Source organism: Wyeomyia smithii, chromosome 2, assembly GCF_029784165.1.
Source record: "Wyeomyia smithii strain HCP4-BCI-WySm-NY-G18 chromosome 2, ASM2978416v1, whole genome shotgun sequence".
Taxonomy (NCBI): domain Eukaryota; kingdom Metazoa; phylum Arthropoda; class Insecta; order Diptera; family Culicidae; genus Wyeomyia; species Wyeomyia smithii.
The window spans coordinates 222,265,363-222,284,870 of record NC_073695.1 but is presented as its reverse complement, the minus strand read 5'-3'; the positions used below and the strand labels follow the sequence as shown (position 1 = coordinate 222,284,870).

Below are 19,508 nucleotides of genomic sequence, written 5' to 3'. Positions count from 1 at the left end.
TGGCAATAGGGTCCTAAAGTTTTGCATGATTTTTTGATTTTTATGTATCAGCTGAAAGGGTGCAATTTTCTGAGAAAAACGTGATTTTTAAAAAAAGGATAAACCTTTTTTTCTTCGATTTTTAAATGAACATTAAATACTACTCGAAATGCCTTAAATGACATTTCGCATATATACCGTACATAGCCGAACTGTCATTTAAGACATTTCGAGCAGTTTTTTATTTTTTATTTAAAAATCAAAGAACATTGATAAGCATTTTTTAAAAACATGTTTTGATCTGAAAACGCATCTTTTTCAAATGATACATAACAACTGGTATAGCTTTAGGACCCAATTCAAAAGGATGCTAAACCTAATAAACTTGTCACTATTAGGCGAAAAACCAAAGCGTTATCAAATGCTTTAAATCAGAATTTAAGAAATAATATGTTTTTCTGTCAGTAGCCAAACAACCTTCATGACAGCTATAACAGCTACGCAAAAAGCTTATAAGTGGGTTCTTGCTTTTCTTTTTTGAATATATTAAACTTTTCCAAAATACATGAGGTTATCTGCTGGGCTGGACCTAATCTGGCATGCGATTTATCCGTATAATGTCAAACAAATTCCAAACTGAGAATTTCCGCTTGAATCATTCTTGTCTCCAATTTCAAATAATTTCGATGAGTTTTCTCTTCGCTGAGAAAAGAAAATTCCGCCGAAATCGCTTCATTAAATGTTTGTCTTGGCAGTAAATCCATGAATACAGATTTTTCTGACTCGAATATGTAGGAAGTTAAGACACGGATATAAAATTTGGGGGATATAATTATTTGGGGTAAATTATTGTTAATGTGTTCTAACGTCTCAGCATTTAAAGATGCATTGTTAGGTAAGGTTGCAGGAAATTGTAGCGTTACAATTCCGTCCACTATTTGTTTCGATAAAATATAAAATTACCAAAGTCCAACGTCAGACGGTCGTGTCTTGGATACTACTCTCCTACTTTTTGATGACAAACTTCTTAGAAATTCTTAAATCGTCGAGGTCTAGTGTTATCTAAAAATAAACAGTTTTAAAAAAATCGACTCACTGGAACTGGAAAATTTCCAGAAAGCCAATTTTTTCACAATATGTTTTTTGGGGCAACACTAGATCCCAAAAGCTTTATATACGAATTCATGGCCCAAACGAATATTTGATTCCAAAAATCGTCAATCTTAAGTCTAAACTCAAATGAATTTTTGATATCAAAAATTTCATATACTACATCTGCTTTTTTCATCAGTTAAAAAAGTGTCACTTCGATCGTTTTAAGGCACGACTTCTCGAAGACCGACCTGGCTTAAATTAAGCATAACTCTTTTCGAGCAGACGAAACCCCTGAATGAAGATCGAAGGTCAATTTTTTTCCAAACAATTCATTGGCACCTCAATCTAATATTTAAAAAAAATGAGGCTTCTGGATGAAGTTTGAATGCAAAAACCATCCATCAAATAATAAAAGCGAAAAGAGTGCTGCCCTAAAGCTCGAAACAGCTGCCCTAGAAAAATTATAGCTTTTCAACCATTACTGTGAATTTTGGTGTCCCTAGCCATTACCAAAACGCGCCAATTTACGTGAGAATGTCGCATAGTAATTGCTCCCCGGGTTCGTCACTTCAACGTCACGTTTACGAGAAAACTCATTTGAGTCTCTGGAAAAATGTTGGTGACTGAGGGCACCAAAATTCAAAGAAATGGTTGTAAATCTTTCTTTTTTTTCTAGCTTGAGCTTTAGGGCCACACCTGGGTTTGGCAGTTGCCAAACTGCTTACAATTCCTTCAAGTCACGGTCCAAAACGCAGCCTTGCTATGGGCCTGTTACTGACTGTATTCAGATACCGGAATCGGAGCGGGAAATTGCGAGAATAATTATAATATTTTAAAAATCTTTAGCAACCCATAAGCATATCATTTTCTGAAATCGGTACAGTTGTTTGAAAGATATTGGCATTTGAAAACTTTCATTCTGTCAACCAAAAATGTTACATGTTCATTCCAGTTTCTGTAAAAATGTACCCCAGTCAGTGCTGATAAAAGTCATTTTCCCCAGCAAAATTCTTCGAAAATTACAGCCAGTCATTGTCAATTTTCACTTCCAATGATCGCAGCACTCTTTCAGATACACTAGATTTTCGTCCTAGTAACTTGCTCTTATACTCGGATGAAATAGATCGCGCGCATCGTTCACGGTTACGGAATAAAATTTGACGACAAATCCAACCAAATGATCTTCACTTCAAAGCGAAAAAGAAAAACAAACAGACCCCTCAACCAAAATGAACCTCACCGAAACACTTTTTCACTGACACTGACCGATGCCTTGACAATCTTCGTTAACTGATAAACTGATTTTGTTGTCTTGCTTTCATCGCATGAAATATAATGAGGTGTTTTGACAGTTCACTTCCATGCAAAAAGCGGGAAGGGAGAACTCTGAACGGATTGTAAAAAAATAACGTTTATGAATGCTTTTTTTCACTTTCACTCAAGAGTGTCAACAAATATCGACCCTGACCCCAGTATAGTGAAGAAAGACGTAGTCCAACGTCAATTTTTTTTTATTTAAAATTAACTTTCTGGGACTAAAAATTCTCAGAAGTTCGTCAGCCGTTGCCCAACCTCTACCCTTGGAAGAATATTCATTGAGGTTCTACGAAGCTCTTTACCTTGTATTGCCATTTGATATGCGACTACTTCGATGCCTGGAATCAAGGGAAGAATATTAGAAAGAATAGGACTTCTTAATCCCCAGAAGTACTCCTCCGATCTCGATCAAGGCGAATGATAGTGAAATAATGGAAATTATAGTCCATAGTTGAAGTGAACCATGTTTCACAGAGGGAAAATACATCGCATTTATATTCAATTCATAAATCAAAACTTTAAGTAAATCAATTTTGTGGATGATGCTTCTACAATTCCACTGTAGAACAGAGATAGAATCCTTCAATTCAGCGGATGAATTACCTATCGAAGGATGAGATCGCTGCACGAAAGGCCAGTCAACTACTTCAAAAACGTTAAAACTGTAAATAGAAGTGCCAATAGAAGACTTTTAAGGGGATCAGCTATGTTGAAATTTTTGAAACTCCAGTCCACAATATGTGAAAACTTCCAAAATCCAGATTCTGTCTGAATCTTTGACGAAAAAAAGAACATTTGGGCAATTTTAAGTTCCTGGAAGTGCTGGAAACTCCTTTCGGGAGTTCAAATTACCCAATCCCGACGGAGTTTGCTTCGGATATCTTTCAGAGACCGCCTAATTTTGTCTTGGCGCTGTTTATACGCGGGCATGCGGATAGCTCACGCGGAGCTTGCCCACAAAAGAAGCACTTTTCCAGCACCTTTATTGCTGGCGTGTTGCGCTCCGCATTTACCACACCTCATCTTATTGCGGCAGTGGGTGGCCGTATGACACAGCTGCTTGCAATGGTGGTAGATCATTACCCGCGATACAAACAAGAGCACTTTGTCCACTAGCATCTAGCACGGCAAAGCAGACTCGGCGAGAGTCACGCGCAGAGTCTGATTGGGTGTAAGTTTTTACATACTTATCTAGCGATACTGAATACAATTGCTTGCAATCGAGTATCTTTACCGGTTGAAAACTGGTATCATTCAAACGGCCTGTTCCAGCCTTCAACAGGATCTCGACGATCAGACTCGAATCCGTCAATCTAGACTGCGCGAGCTGGAATGTACACGTGGTACTCCAGTGTGAAAAGCTCACAAACAGCAATCTTTTTCAGCTGCTTGAGTCTTGACACTTAAACACGCAGTTTATTCGGACGAACTTTACTGCCTATAATCGCATATCAGTCCCATCTGGAAAATCATCGAGTTGAAAAAACAGCGCTTGAAGATTTTCTTCTTGTTTTGAGTATTTCACTTGTCTAGGGTGGGTTATTCTAATTTTTTCGTCATAATTTAATGAAATAGACCTTAATCAAAACTTCTTCATCAAAAAATTGCCTTTTCCGTGAAAATTACATTGAAAAATAAGGAAGAGACTGATAAGTGATTATTTAGGCTATCGAGTAACAAAATATTCGCATACCAGTCCCACTTTCAATCGCTCGGTGTAGGAGCAGTCATATTTTTCTCAATTTTAAATATGGGCAGACGTTTATGGCCGCAGACAACTTCTAAATATGCTGCATGGGGAGTGGCGGAGACGTCCACCCACTACCTACCCCGACTTTAAGGTCGTCGTTGAGAAAGCAAAATATAAGTTTAAAGTCTTAGATATACTTCTGAATAATTCCCTTTCTTACGTTTTCAGTGTTTCGCAATACGTACTGAATAGAATAATTCCGCATTAGCCCGTGCATTTGGCACATTGGAAAACTGGTATAGAGAAAGGGAAGTTTTCTAATTCATTACAGTGACAGTGACTTGATGGAAGACGACGGCAATGAAAAGAGGTACAAGCTGTTTTTAGCTAAGCAACTAAGAACGTTTTTTTCTAAGTTCTGACAATTTCAACTTGAAGAATCATTCAAATGAGCAGATCATCCACAGGAAATTAACCCTTTACAGAAAGCAGCTTTGCTCAAGCTATTATCCCTCTGATCGACGAAACCAATAACCTTTCGGGAACGAACCTTTAGAAAAAGTTGCGGTTTCAGTGTCTACCTAAAATTACCTTTTGTGTGGAATTTATTTGCAATAACCTTGCATTTTTAAATTATTTGATGATTTTTTAAGAGTAAAAGGTTTAAAAAACAGCACCAAGTATTTATTATATGGATTGAAGCAAACAATATGGTCATACTAAAAAAAAACATTTGGTGGGACTGATATGCAATCTTTTTTAAGATGGTACAATTTGACCTTACATTTTTTCTGACTTTTTCAAATAAAACATACTTTTTTGTTTCCCTAATCGATAGTAGAGCAAGAAATATATGGAATCTGATATTTAACTCAAAAACGATGAAAATTCATATGAGACTGGTATGCGATTATAGGCAGTTTAGCGTTCTCGGTAACGGCTGAAAATCTTGCCAGATCCCTACAAATCTGCATTGTATTCAATGCCTTTTTTTGGGCCGAAAATAAACAACCCAGGGCACCGGATGTCCTGCCGGGTATAACTCTACCCGATGGCTGGGGTCTGCTGAAGCTGAAGCTGAAACTTTTCCGATCCGCGGTACCTTGTACACGCCTGAATCGGACGGAGAACTGATTGAGATTCCGCCTTCGGAGTCGCAGGAGCATGTTTCTTCTTCGTCCATATTGGACGAGAGAATCAAATTCGCAAACCAATATAAAACTCGAAACCGTAGAAAAAATAGTAGGAGGGTGGTTTTCAAGACACGACCGCATGAAGTTGATTACGGTATTCTCATATTCCATTAAAACAAATAGTAGAGAGCATTTCTGAATGCTGAGACGTTAAAACGTTATAAATGATAATATATACTAAAAGAATGGATCTCTCTTATTTAAACGCTGTCATTTCATACATATTCGAATCAAACCTACGGTATTTTTATAAATTTGTTATCTAACAGTGCATTCTTATTTGCTGACATTAGAGCGCTTTAAACAATAATTAATAATTAATATAAATACAATATATGAATTAAACCTTATTTATATTGGCATCCCCACTTCGCAGGTATTCGAATTAGAAAAGCAGTAACCATGTACTACTAACAGCCACCAGCAATACTGGTGAAACCGGTACGAGATGACCGGTACTATTTTTTCTTTCCTCCTTTCAGCTGCTAACACCTAGCGTTCGTATGTTTTCGGTACGGTTTAGTAATGAAACTGATGGGGTGAAATGTTCGAACGGTACCTTTCATATTAAGGCTTCGTCAGTTAGTTAGAAAGAAGGAGGAATTAAGTAGAAAATGGAATGGAAAGGAAAGTAAATTTTTCTTGAAAGCTGCGCCGGCCGCTGTTGTAAAATTAACACCAACAAAAACATGCATATTTGCAAGGTTTTTTCCGCTAGCAGCAGCATTTTGTAAAACAGAAAATTCAATTAGCCGCTTCTATTACAAAACTTCGAGGCACGAAAAGGTGCCAGTTGCCGATTATTCTTGTTTTCTGGTTAGTCCGTCCGGAATTACAGCCATTTTAGTATTTTGCAGTAGCCATGTACTACTAACAACCACCAGCATTACGAGAGAAACCGGCACGAGATGACCGATACTATTTTGTCTTTCCTCCTTCCAGCTGCTAACATATAGCGTCCGTATGTAACCGGTACGAATTAGTGATAAAACTGATGGGGTGAAATGTTCCAACGGTACCTTTCATATCAAGGCTTCGTCAGTTAGTTAGAAAGAAGGAGGAGTTAAGTAGAAAATGGAATGACAAGGAACGTAAATAAGCATCGGAAACAGAAAGTGCTGTGTACAAACAGCACTCTTCACTGCCGACAATTATCCACTGCACAGCAACGAATCGAATGAAAGAATACGCACTGTAGCAGATCGAATGTTGAGGCGAACTATTTTCTTTTGTAAAGTCGGGCAACTTAACAGCGAAGCAGACAACAACGATCCAGTCTTCTCTGAGGTTCACTTCCAACTGAACTACATGTGCTTGTTTTTCTTTGGTCATAAAGTTGAAACTTTGACCGTGTTGAGGAACGTGTTCCCGAAGTCTAATTGAGCTAAAATGTTGCATGGGCACCTATTGTACAGAGGTCAACATAACTCAATGCTCATTGAATATTCTGCTAACTTTAAAAGCTAAACTATGCCAAAGTATTTTATTTTAAAATCAACTTTTCAATTTAAAATCCATTTAAAGAAGCAGTTCGAAAATGTAGAAAAGTATGCAGGATATTGTCAGATTAACTTGATGGTATTGACAAAACTCATGTTTATGTTTCACATTAAAAATTGCTAATGAGGATCGCCAAAAAGCTTGTTGGCACTGAGCCGTAATGCAGATTGAAGCCAATTTTGTTAGATAAAAAATAAACAAACAAGAGCTTATTCCATCCAACGGATACAAAACAAACCCCTGGAGGGCGGGCGGGATCTATTTAGTCACACAGCCGTATCATCACCAAGCCCGTATTACACAATCAAATCTCGTTGTACGACTTCGGGATGTTCCTCAATATTGTTATCCATTTACAAAACGACTCTCGTGTTATGCTACTTCCGAACACGATTCTGCTGAGTGGAAAACATTTCCCAGCCCCATTATTCCCAATAATGTTTTTACTTGTTGTGGCAACTGAAAGCATCGTCGTCGTCGTCGCTTGATTGGCGGCGGCCATCGGTGGATCGGGGATCGGATGGGCGCTTCACACCGAGAAACTTACCCAAAATTGAATCTACTTCAAGTAGCAACAAATTTGCGTTGTGTAATCCGCTAGCAGGCTGCAGTAGTGTCCTGTGGTGTAAAAAGCGGTGCAGAATGGGTTTCTGTGGCATCCTTTGCTCAAACCTCGTAGTAGTTTCTTCACAGGTTGGTTGCGTCAGGGTGGCAATGTAAGAGCGACGGGAAAAAAAAACAACACTTGTATCGGGAAGCATTGAAAGCAATTCTATCATAATTTTATCTCTTTTTTCCAAGAAATTTAAAACACCGGAAGACAGCCAAAGGCGGCATACTGAATCGATTTACGGGGAAATAGTTTTTCATGCTCTCAGGTTTCCGTTATAATTTAGTTGATATCGTGACGTATAAAGTGTATGAAGAAACAACACAAAAGGTGAGTTAGTTCGTATCCGGTGCTTCAAAGAAAACAGATTTCAGAGTGCGAAAAAAACAAACACTTCACTTTCAATTTTCGGTACCATACCATCGTGGCAGAAGGAGAGGTCGTTTGTGTTAAAAGCGGGGGCGCGATACGCGAGTGGAAAGTTATATCATCTCGGTGATTGCTAAGTGTGCGTCGTAGCAAATTACCGTCAATAAATTGTTGCCTGAATATGACATCATGCAGTATGCATGCGCGCGGTACACGTGTCGCGCTCCAGCTTGCAGCCTCCTCCAACCGTTATCCGATGACGTTGTCTGAAGAACTGGGTGGTCCTGAAGCAATTTATAACCGGCGAAACAGAAAGGTGCAGCCGAGAGTGAAAGGCCACTGACGCCGTGCAGATAGGGAAAGATGCTGGAAATGCTTGCAGCATACAGAGAAAGCCAGCCGTTGCACTGCTAGATGCCAGCCGTGTGCTATTTCTATCCATAAAACTTTTTCCAGCTGAAATGTTTTGTCTAGTTCAGTCGATCCGCTTACCGAACTATAAGTATTGATCGGTTGAATGGACTAAATGAATGGTGATTTGAAATCGTTGTTTTGTTGCTTTGAACTGTAGTTTATCCGATTAAAGTTTCCGAGAACGCATCCTTAAAAAAGCTTAAACATCTGGTCCGTTCAACCGTACTCACGCAGATTGAAATGATTTTGCATTTTTATATCAAGAAAAATACTTTTATTCGCCAACAACCACATATCTAGCTGTGGGTGAAATTTCGGTTCGGGAATGTTTAGCCAAATGCAGTTTTAGAACAGCACAACAAGCTGATGCATGTATTTATTTCGCATCAGCTGTTGCAAAAACAGTACATTAATTCAATTTTAATATCAACAGCTCGGGGAGGAGGCAAGCAATTTGTATAAAAAACTAATATATGCAAAAGCTACTACGCATATTTCAGATCTATTTGGAAGGTAGTTTTTATTTCAGATGTGTTCTAATTTTTATTATATTATAAATTTAACAAATACATGAGTTTAATTCAGCTTCAGTAATGGAATTGTACATTTATCAAAATGTGTTCGCTCTAGCTGCAAGAATAATTGATGAATTATTCAGAAGCTGTACTTATCTATCGTCTGCCTGAATCATAGGTAGGAGCAAAGTCCTTTAGAGACTCCTACAGAATAACGAATGAGCGTCTCCGTACATTACCCGTGCCTAATGGTGTTCCAAAAATACTTGTTCTTCGTATATAAATTGATTTGCTTCTTTTAGAAAATGATTTTTACCTGTAAGCGCTGTTATAAATTTTGTGATGCTGGGCTATCCACGAAAAATCTCTATGATTTAAACCGTCTGACTAATCATCGAGGCTCCATGTATTTAGCTTTCCTTCCTTCGCAAAGCATTCATTTGACACAAAGCAATTCAAAGTTCAACGAAGCCAGTTATATCACCAAATTGTCGAAACAGCATTCATCAGGATGAATATCTCTGCACAAAGATTAATTAAGCATCCAAGTTTCGAAGCAGTTCTTTGCTGGCATTTGGTATGCGAAAAACTTTAGTCCTAAATTCCTGCGAACTCTGCCTGACACAGTGCCGCACCATTATCACCGACCAAAGATACTGCGATAATAATGCGTCTTCATCACACAGAGGAAAAAAAACCCCAAGGCGATGGAATGTAGAAGAAAGCCACCCAGCAGCACAACTCTATGCGGGTGGGCTGCGCAAAAAAAAGGAAGAAGTTTATCTGACGAAAAATTTTATCCTCTCGCTAGGCGCTTTGTTCGCCTTCCGGTTAGAACTCTGCCAAAATCGGTTTTCACCAAATGGAGAAGCTCGGTTTCTGTTATGTGTTTCTTTTTTCTTCGCTACAGTCCCGCATTTCATTGCAACCGTCAGAAGATGTTTGTTCGGGTAACCGTCAGTATATTGATAAATAATCAGATTTCGGCTGGATGGCTTTCCCGGTGGCTTCATTAAGCAACGACGAAGGAAAGGAAAACCGAACTGTAGGGGAGGGGGGTTTGGTGGTTTTAGGCAAGTGGAGCGAATAATTGAATTTATACAACGACGTCAAATTAATTACGACACGGTTTGACTAACAAGCATCGCCTACCGCCTGCCTGTACCGTCCCCCTGTGACGATGTAACATTTCTAGGGCTAGGGCACAAGGGCACGCAGTATTGGGAACTACTACGTAGTGCGGGAACTATGGGCGGGGAGTAGCATAACTTGATGGAAGGTTTGTCTATTTAATTGAAGTGTGAAAGACAATTAAAACGCCTCGTTTTCGCCACAAATAACCAAAATAATTTCGATTAATTGTTGTTGAAGTCAACCAAACGTGCGGAAGAATGAGTTCCTGGTGGCGGAATATATTATTGCAGGAGAATATAACTCATTTTAGGAAACGATTATTTTGTTTAGAATGCATATTTGAAACTAATGATGATTTTTTGTTTCTCGTTTCAGGTACTGGCTATTGTGAAACCCTATTTTGCTGATTTGTTTCAAAAATCCTGTAGAAATTGTGGTTTTAAGGTATTCTGAAATAGTAATAAATCTAAATGCAAGTGCTTATCTTTGTAAATTAGATTTCGTACATTGGAATTGTACAGGGTGCGTGCGATATATTTGGACAGATTTTTTACCGCTACATGTAGTTTTGGCGGACCACAATCCTAACTGATTTGGTAATATTGTATAGCTAAAGCTCCCGTCGGGATGCGGTATATTTTTCCAAATCTGTATCATATTTCCAGTTTGCTTATTTTTCGCTTCCCCTGCTGCACACATTGTCTGCCTTAACCCTCTCCCCGCGAAGAGAAATTAGTTTTTATCTCAAAAAATGACCTCCAAAATGTTCAAAATTTAAAATGGGGTGGCGCAAAGCGATTGAAGTTTGGTTTTTGAAAACCGAAAAATCACCCAAGGAGGGGTTGGGGGTTACGTGAAATTTCGGTTTTCGATTTTTCGATTTTTTTTTATGCATGAAATGTCGAGAATTGGTGTCATCTGAAATTTTTTTTTTTCAAAAACCGACTCTCTGGGACTTAGTCGTTTTTTCAATTGTGGAAGGCTGAGCTTAAACATTTAGAATTTATTTAATGAAATTGATCGTCAGTCTCTCGAAATAGCCTGTATAATGATATACACTATAAATAGCATCGAATACATTATGTTTCAATATGGTGGTTCATATATTTGACAAAGGGTGGTTCCTAATGTGTAAAATTGAATATAAAATGAAAAAAATCACTTTTCACTTAATACAAATAGAAAAATTCCTGAAAACGTAATATTTGTTATATCATTCATTAGGGTGGCAATGTTGAGTTGGGAAAAATACCATGTAAAATGGCAAGATATTATAAAACAAATTTACAAAATGTTTTAGAAAATTACTCTATGCAAAAAAAATATCTCAACCAAAATTGAGATTGTGTCTCGCGGAAAATGTTGAATGCTTTCATGTTATTTGCAAAATCACACGTGGAATTTGAATATTTGAAAAATGTTTTCGATTCCAAGTGTCTTAAAAGTTCATGAAACGGTGGAAACTGATGGAATTTTTTTTTAATTTGGTTTGAAAAATCTACTCTCTAGGACACTTGTACTTGTTCTTCCGAATGTTGTATCAGACAATTTATTCGTTTTATTTACCACAATAATGTCCTTTGCCAACACCTGAACGAACACACAGTGCTCTGGCTTATATAATCGGACAATAGACTGTATCGGTGTTATTATAATGAGAGTATAGGGTTCTCAAACAGATACGCAACACAATTGACTCGTTGTTTCTGGGTTTGCGTCGTTTTGACAGTTCGACCATGAATTTTCTGTCAAATTTACATTATCAGAACGTGAACGTGCCCATTGGCTGAAACTTTGCACAGATGTTTCTATAGGCAAAAGATGCGATTTTGTGCTGTTGCTTTAATTTTTTGAGTCACAACTCATTTTTGAAAAGCTATTGGAAAATGCTTTTTCGGATAGGTATTGATGATTACAAATATTTTTAGAGCCAACACGGTTCGTTTGAGCGGTGTGACGTCTTTGGTAAAGTTGTAGATAATAGTAGTGTCTTTCAAAAAGAAAATATATATATATATATATATATATATATATATATATATATATATATATATATATATATATATATATATATATATATATGTATATATATATATATATATATATATATATATATATATATATATATATATATATATATATATATATATATATATATATATATATATATATATATATATATATATATATATACACTCTAAAAACAAATTATATTTTTTGAAAAAAATAAAAGAAAGTTAAAAATTAACTATCCAAAACAGCCCATTCTAAAAAAACTGATTTTTTTCATAAAAACTACGAAAGATTACCTGAACAACAAAACCGGTCATGGAGAAATCAGAAAAAGTTATAATTTTTTTTAATTTATTTTATTTCACAGACTACATTTCTTTTAGAAGAACACAGTAATTATTTACAACATTGCCAGATACACTATGCCAATTAAATAAACCGTTTTGACTGTAACAAATATTCTTAATATCTCATAGAGTGCTCTATTGGAAAATAAAAATATGTCTACAGTCGAAATGGTTTGTTTGATTGGCATAGTATCTTCGGCAAAGTTGTAGATAATATTTTGTACTTTCAAAAGTAAAAAAATGCCTGTTGAAAAAAATTTCAAAAAAAAATTTTTTATTTTTTGGAAATTTTTTTCTTGATTTCTTAATGATCGAACTGGTTTAATTGTTTTATAAGTCTTTTGTAGTTTTTTTGAAGTAGAATACTTCTCTCAGGAAGTTGGGCTTTATAGGGATGTGAAATGAAAATCTAAAGCCGAAAAAAGTGAAAAATATGACCAATTTCAAATGCTAATAAATCGGTTAATATTCGATGGATTTCCTTCGTTCTTGCAGCAATAGATTAAAAAATTTTCTAAGATTCTTCCCAAAATAAGATAATTGTAATTTTATTATTCACACTATTGTACTATTGAAAATAGTCAAGCCTTATCAAAACGAAAAATTCGACCTCTGATTGGTCGTTATATGATTGCTTCCCAAGCACGGTCGACAGAATCATATACCTTGCAATTTGAAACATGCTATTAGGCCTATATAAGAGCCTGTTTCAGCCGAAGCCGCTCATAATAGTAGTTATAATAGACAGCGACAACAGCAGTCGTCCTCCCTTAGCAGCAGCTCTAGCAGTGCAGTGGATACCAGCGATGGCGGAAAGCGGCCACCGCTGTGGCGTAGGAGAGCGCGCTAGTTGCAGTGGATTCCAGCAACGATAGCAGCTGGGCCAGCGTATAGCGGCCACAACTGTGACATGGCTATGAATAGCTGCCTTATAGCGGATCTCAGCATCGATAGCGACTGATGCAGTGAGGCATTTTAGTGAAATGCAGTCTCTGTGCGATAGTGGGTACTAGTAAATGCATTCAATGAAAAGTTGACTCATTTTGACAACACGTGAGCCGTCTAGTTTTGAGTGTTTAATCAGCTTTTCACTGTTTATTTTATCACAACGAATACTTTGTTCGCACTGTCAGTGATATCGCAAAGATGTATTCGGCATCTCATCCGATACTAAATTGAACAACAAATACAATACAAACAAATCCTTTTCAGGATGAAATAAAAACCTTATGATTAAAGCGTTAATGTTTTCTCTTGAGGTTATTTACATTTTTAAATTTGTAAAAGTTATAGATTTTACCTAATTTCCGTTTCTCAGAACGTACTGAATTATCTTTTCCTTCAGTCATGAGCACGACATCCGAAAAAAATTCATCCCAAAATTTAAAAATTGTCAAGCCCTAACCATGACAAGCAACTTACTATATTATTGGAAATGGTCAACCCTTGTTGAAGCGCAAAATTCGATTGATCTGATTAGTCAATGTTTATTTACTAGAAAAAATGACTGACACGCAAGCAGCCGAATTATCTTTCTTGTAAAAGTATTCTACTTCAACCTTGCGGCCGTGGCTTTGTAACAACCCTCCTGTTATTTTAAATCAGATTTTCAGAAAATGAGCTCTTCTGAATAATTAATTTTTAGTATTATTCTAACTTATTTTTTAATAAATAATTTTTTTAAGTGTAATTTTTTTTTGGAAAGACATAATCATTATCTACAACTTTGTCGAATACGTCACACCAATCAAATGAACCGAAGTGCTTTTTTTTATTTTATACTTTACTTTACTTTACCTAATGAAACATAATGTATTCGATGCTAGTTACAGTGCTTTTTCGCTTTTATCAACAGTCGTTTTAATCACTACTCGCCAAATTCACGCTCGATTTTCTCACGGTTTTTTTCGTTTTTATCACGCGTTAAAAAAAAAACTTTATCTCAAGAATAATTTAATTCCAGTTGCAGAAAAGGTATTTGAAAAATCATTTTCACTTGTGCCCTCTGTCGTTGCATTTGTATAGTTTTATGAACTCAATTTATTTGATCAATTTTCTGAGGCAACCAAGTGTCATATCTGTTACAAATTATTTGTGTCATAATTTTGAAAAAATGAACTGTGAAATACGTATTTCATTGACTTTGAAGCAAAAATTACGTATTATTCGAGCAGTTGAGAAAGAAGATCTATTAGCAACTCAAATAACCCTACAGTTTAGTCTTTATAGAGCGTGGATTTAAAAATTCTAAAATCTAGCGTTTCCACAATTTCACATAAACAAGAAATAGACTCTGCTAGATATGCTATAGAATGGACAGTACAAATCATATTGATATTGCATGTATAACAGTCGTGAAAAAGTCCGCGAAAATTCAATGGAGAAAAATATCATAAACTAACCTTTTCTTGTTTATTTATTTGTATCTTGAAGTTATACTCCATTCAACTATAAAAGTGCATCATTATACTCAAAAAATCATAAATTTCAATTGTACCCAACACGAAAAAAATCAATTTTTATCATTTCGCTAAATTCACGGTTTCGCCAAATTCACGGTAAATTTTTTTTTGACCGTGATAAAACCGAAAAAGCACTGTATAGTGTATATCATTATAAAGGCTGTTTCGAGAGACTTGAGATCAATTTCATTAAATAAATTCTAAACATTTTGAACTCAACCTTTCACAATTGTAAAAACAACCAAGTCCCAGAGAGTCGATTTTTGCAAAAAAAAAAAAAAATTCAGATGACACCGATTCTCGACGTTTCATGCGTTTTCAAGTCATTTGGCATAAAAAAAATTTCGAAAACCGAAATTTCACGTAGTATTAGTAGTATTAGTAGTATTTTCAAGCGCTGTCTAGAACTATTATGAGCGGCTTCGGCTGCTGTCTAGAACTATTATGAGCGGCTTCGGCTGAAACAGGATTTTATATAGGCCAAATAGCATGTTTTTAATTGCGAGATATATGATTCTGTCGACCGTGCTTGGGAAGCAATCATATAACGACCAATCAGAGGTCGAGAATTGGCTCACGAAAACTGATTGTTTCCCTGAAGTCCGAAGCTTTCCGAGGAATTCCGATTTTGTATTCCACGCATTGTGCGAAATTAGAGCAAAAGTTGTGCAAAATGAGGACACACATTGGTTGATTACGACTTGAACTTTTGCGTGTGGAGCTATGAAATTTTATCCTCAGTTTCGCGATATCTGCTGATAAATGTGTTTTTTTCCTGTGTGGGCTCATCACTGCGACCAGAGATTAGATCTATTGTGATATTGCCCAGGTGTTTTCTGTACTCCGCACTTCATATTATTGGCAGTATCACTATTGAAGTAAGTGATACGCTTATCATTCATATCCGTGCTTGTGTGTAAGTTTTACCTTTCCGTTTCAAGCTTACTACTCTACTATACCGAGCCTCTGTCCTTCCTAACAATATCGCCTCATTACAATTCCCTGGAGAGAACTTTCATACGTTACTCACACCAGTTTTATTATAACAGGGACTTATTTTTGTTAGAAGGAGAGTCAACAGAGGTACTGTAGAATTCAGATTTAAGGAAAGGTACTTGGTGGGAAGCCTGAGAATAAACACATGCTAAAGTCCTTTGGCAACCAAAAGGCCTGATTCTACTAAGATTCGGACCCACGACCATCTGCTTACCAAGGCGGACTCTGTAACCTTGCGGCTACTGTGGTTCAACGGCATGCGGATAAATTTGGAACTAGAAAATTTTTTAAACCTTACTGTGAAATGTTTACTTTTAAGTTAAAAACCTTAGTCAGTGATTGAAAGCCAAAGTTTTGAGTTGGACATTCGAAATGTGAGATCAGAACCGGAATCATAATCTGAAGACACAAAATTCAAATCTAAAACTAAGAATTAATAATTCAAAATTTGAAATCAAATGATAAAATCCCAACTCGGAAACCTCTGAACCAACTCTGCAAAACATGATACAAACTGAAAACCCATCACCCAAAAATCGGAAATCCGTTATCCAATATCGGAATCCAGCTTGGAAATCAGCCATCTGAAATTCAAGAGTCTAAATTCAAAATCTTGAGCTTAAAATTAAAAGAATAGACAAAACGCTAGAACAAAAATTTAAGGCAAATTTCAATATTCATTATCCGATACTAGCAATCCAACCAGCTTTCAAAATTACAGGAATGTGGATTTGTGAGTGTTTTTTATGATTCTGAAAACCATACATTTCTGCAATTTTCTACACTATACAATTAAAGTTGACACTTTTATCATGAAAAGTTAAAATTTCAAGAGTAAGAAGTACTATAACTGAGACTTTGTTGAATTGATTGTTTTGAAGACATAAACTCTGTTCAAATTTTTCATAAATTCGGTGTTAATGTGCATTTAATAACACCAGCTGCTTTATATCGTTGCGAAGAGAATCTTCCGATCGTAATTTATGCCATCTTTGTCTAACCACACGGGGCGGTCGTACTCCTCCTTGCTTGGACATGATGGAATGGACATGATATATGGATTCACATTCTGACCGTTTTCAACCATCAATCATATTATCTAAGGTACAATTTGTTATACAATCTCCGGTGTAAAAGTACCTCGGCTTGGTAATTCATTGATTGAGATCGATCAATTTTAATACAGCAGAATTTTTTGCTTTGACTTAAAACGTTCCCTCGGGTCATCATATTCGGTAAGTTTCAGTAACCAGCGGCGCAGTCTTATAACTTTAGTTCGTACAAATTGATGACTTTTTTGTGTGTTATTTCTCATAAATCTCTGTAATACAACAATTACCCAACCAAATAATAAGTGGAAGTTAGCAACGTTGAAACATCCTGCAACCGCCCGCTGCACAGATTTCACACTTCCTTCCATTCCACAATTATAATTTTCCTATCATGGTTCCGATCTCACTAACTGCTCATGAATACTTTGGACTTTTTTAGATTAAATTACGACTGCTGCTGCTGCTGCCCGCCAGGCAAACAACCAGAATCTACTAGGCAGCCATGTTGGTTCAATTTTTTGTCACCGTAAACACAAACAAAAAAACACAAGCTATACATTGCAGTTTGTTCGGCCTTTGCTTGTTTGCCGCTTCCAGTGGGCCCACTAGGCAACCGGGCTGAAGTTTCAGCGGGCAAAAAAATCCCATTAAAAGCATCACTCTTTGGGCAGCGGATGCTAGCGGGTGGTTCTCACAGTTGGCAGAAAAAAAGCAGTGCATTGTGGGAAATTTTTCGAAAGTTGTACGCAACTGGAATGAATAATAAATCTGCAAGATTATAAAATATTCGAATTCAATAAATTAAAAAAAAATGTACGTGCATGAAAAATACAACGAAGTTTTACTATTAGTGCATCAGTTGTTGCGATAAGGTTTCGCCGAAACAAAGCAGAAAGCTAAATGGGAAAATGGGTTTTCCTGGAAGCAGGATGCGGTGCACTAAATGGATAGGATTAATGCAGTTTTACGCTGCGCTGCGGAAGGAAGCAATGAAGGGTTTTGTTGTGTTCGTGTGATTAAAAATTATCTCGAAACAAGAGCAACGGAAACTTTTTGATATGCAGGTGGGAGCTTTGCCTCTGCAGAGAGTAGATTTGTGGTTTTAGGTAATGAGCTACATTCAATTAGGTAGATGTTTTTCGCAGATGAAGCAGGGTATTTAATTTTTCGAACGGGTTGGAGGGCTTCTATTTAGTAATTACACACTAGGTGTGTAATTAGTGTATAGAGAAAAATTGTCTGCAAGCTGGGAATTTATATGGGAAATTGAAAAAAGTTTTTCCTGTGCGGATGCAAGCATGAAAGGCATAAATTATGTGATGGGACTTTTACCTGAAATTTTCACGGTATTGTAAGACATGAATTTAAATGTATTTTTTGCGGTTTTATCATCTTCAACAGCATGGCAAGCACGATTGAGAATATTGGCACACTCACGTTTCACGACATAAACACACGTCGCGTCGCGACGGTAGATTTGCAGCATCAGTCGCAGCACGACGTGCAATTTCAGAGATGCTCGTGCGGAATTGCTGTGCAGGACAAGAATTTTTCGGAAACTAGGGAGCGAAGTTAAGTGAAGCAATTCCGACGTTCTTTTCGCGGTTGAAGGAAACCATTTTCTTCCTACTTTATGCGGTTGAATAAAGTGTGTTTTTCTTTTGAGTTTTTCATCCCCAGCATCGTCATCACAAAATTAATTAAACTTTGTTTGACTAACGCGAAACTCTATATTGTTTCGGTTTTTTTTTTTCTTTCTTCCCCAATTTTTGGGTGCGACGATGCAAGTGGCGCTCTAGTGTGCAAAGTTTAACTTCTCCTGGTGAGAAACTTACGTTGTTTTACTTTTAGCTTGAGTTTTCACGTTTCAGCCCAGCTCGGTCTCCTTCCTACCCCCGCGTGAGTTAACACGAAACTGTAATGAATTCGGGACCTATGCTAACGTAGATTAGACTGGTGACTTTGTGAAGTAAACTTTTGTATGGGCTGTTGAAAAGAGTCTGGGGTTTTCTGGGAATTATTGAAGAAGCAATTTAAAAAAGTGGATTTGGCTCAAATCTTTTCTAATTACATTTTTTACAAACACATTAGAGCTAGTTGCTATCAATACGCTACATTAATAATTTTGATTTCCCTCCAAACTATACCTATTCCATAAGATTTTGCTATCAGATGAAGTTAATACTGTTTCATTTCGTAAATTTTTTTTTTAAATAGTTTTATACTCAGCATACATAATTCAGGGTGTGGACTTTCAATCCAATTTTTGTATCTTGAACTCTGAACTAATATTATTGAATACAATAAGTATGTGCCAAGTTTGGAACCTGAGTTATCTTAATTCAAATCCGTCACAGTTTCTTATTCCGTATAATTACAAATTTAAGATATAAGATTCTATCTCTTTCATATTTATACTCTTTTATAACGGAAAGATAAGATTTGGATTTGATTTAGGCCTCGCATTTTATCTTTTAATTTTCAAAATTCAATGCAAGCTGCCGATTACGTGACTGAAATATTGCATTATTGAACTTGAGATTGAAAATTTTGTAAACTTAGCTTCCAAATTTAATTTTGACACCTCAAAAACTCAAGTTTTGGCTCATACTTCGAATAATTAATTTGAGATCTTGAAATGAAATAATATGCAAAATTTCAAATTCCTATATTCGATAGGATTTCGAACTTTGAAAGCTTGAATCTTTGAATGGAGATTTGGGGTGGATTTTTGTTCTCTCGATTATGAAATTGGATTTAAGATTTTGAATTTATGTCGATATCAGATTTCTGTTTAATTTACCATTCTAATTGGAAAAATG

At 36.4% G+C, this 19,508-nt stretch overlaps 1 protein-coding gene across 11 annotated transcripts in view; it reads left to right on the top strand.

The window, feature by feature from the left end:
* The window catches only part of LOC129725427 (fat-like cadherin-related tumor suppressor homolog), a 682,871-nt gene that overhangs the window by 58,348 nt on the left and 605,015 nt on the right, over positions 1–19,508 (top strand). The gene's annotated exons all lie outside the window — the stretch shown is intronic.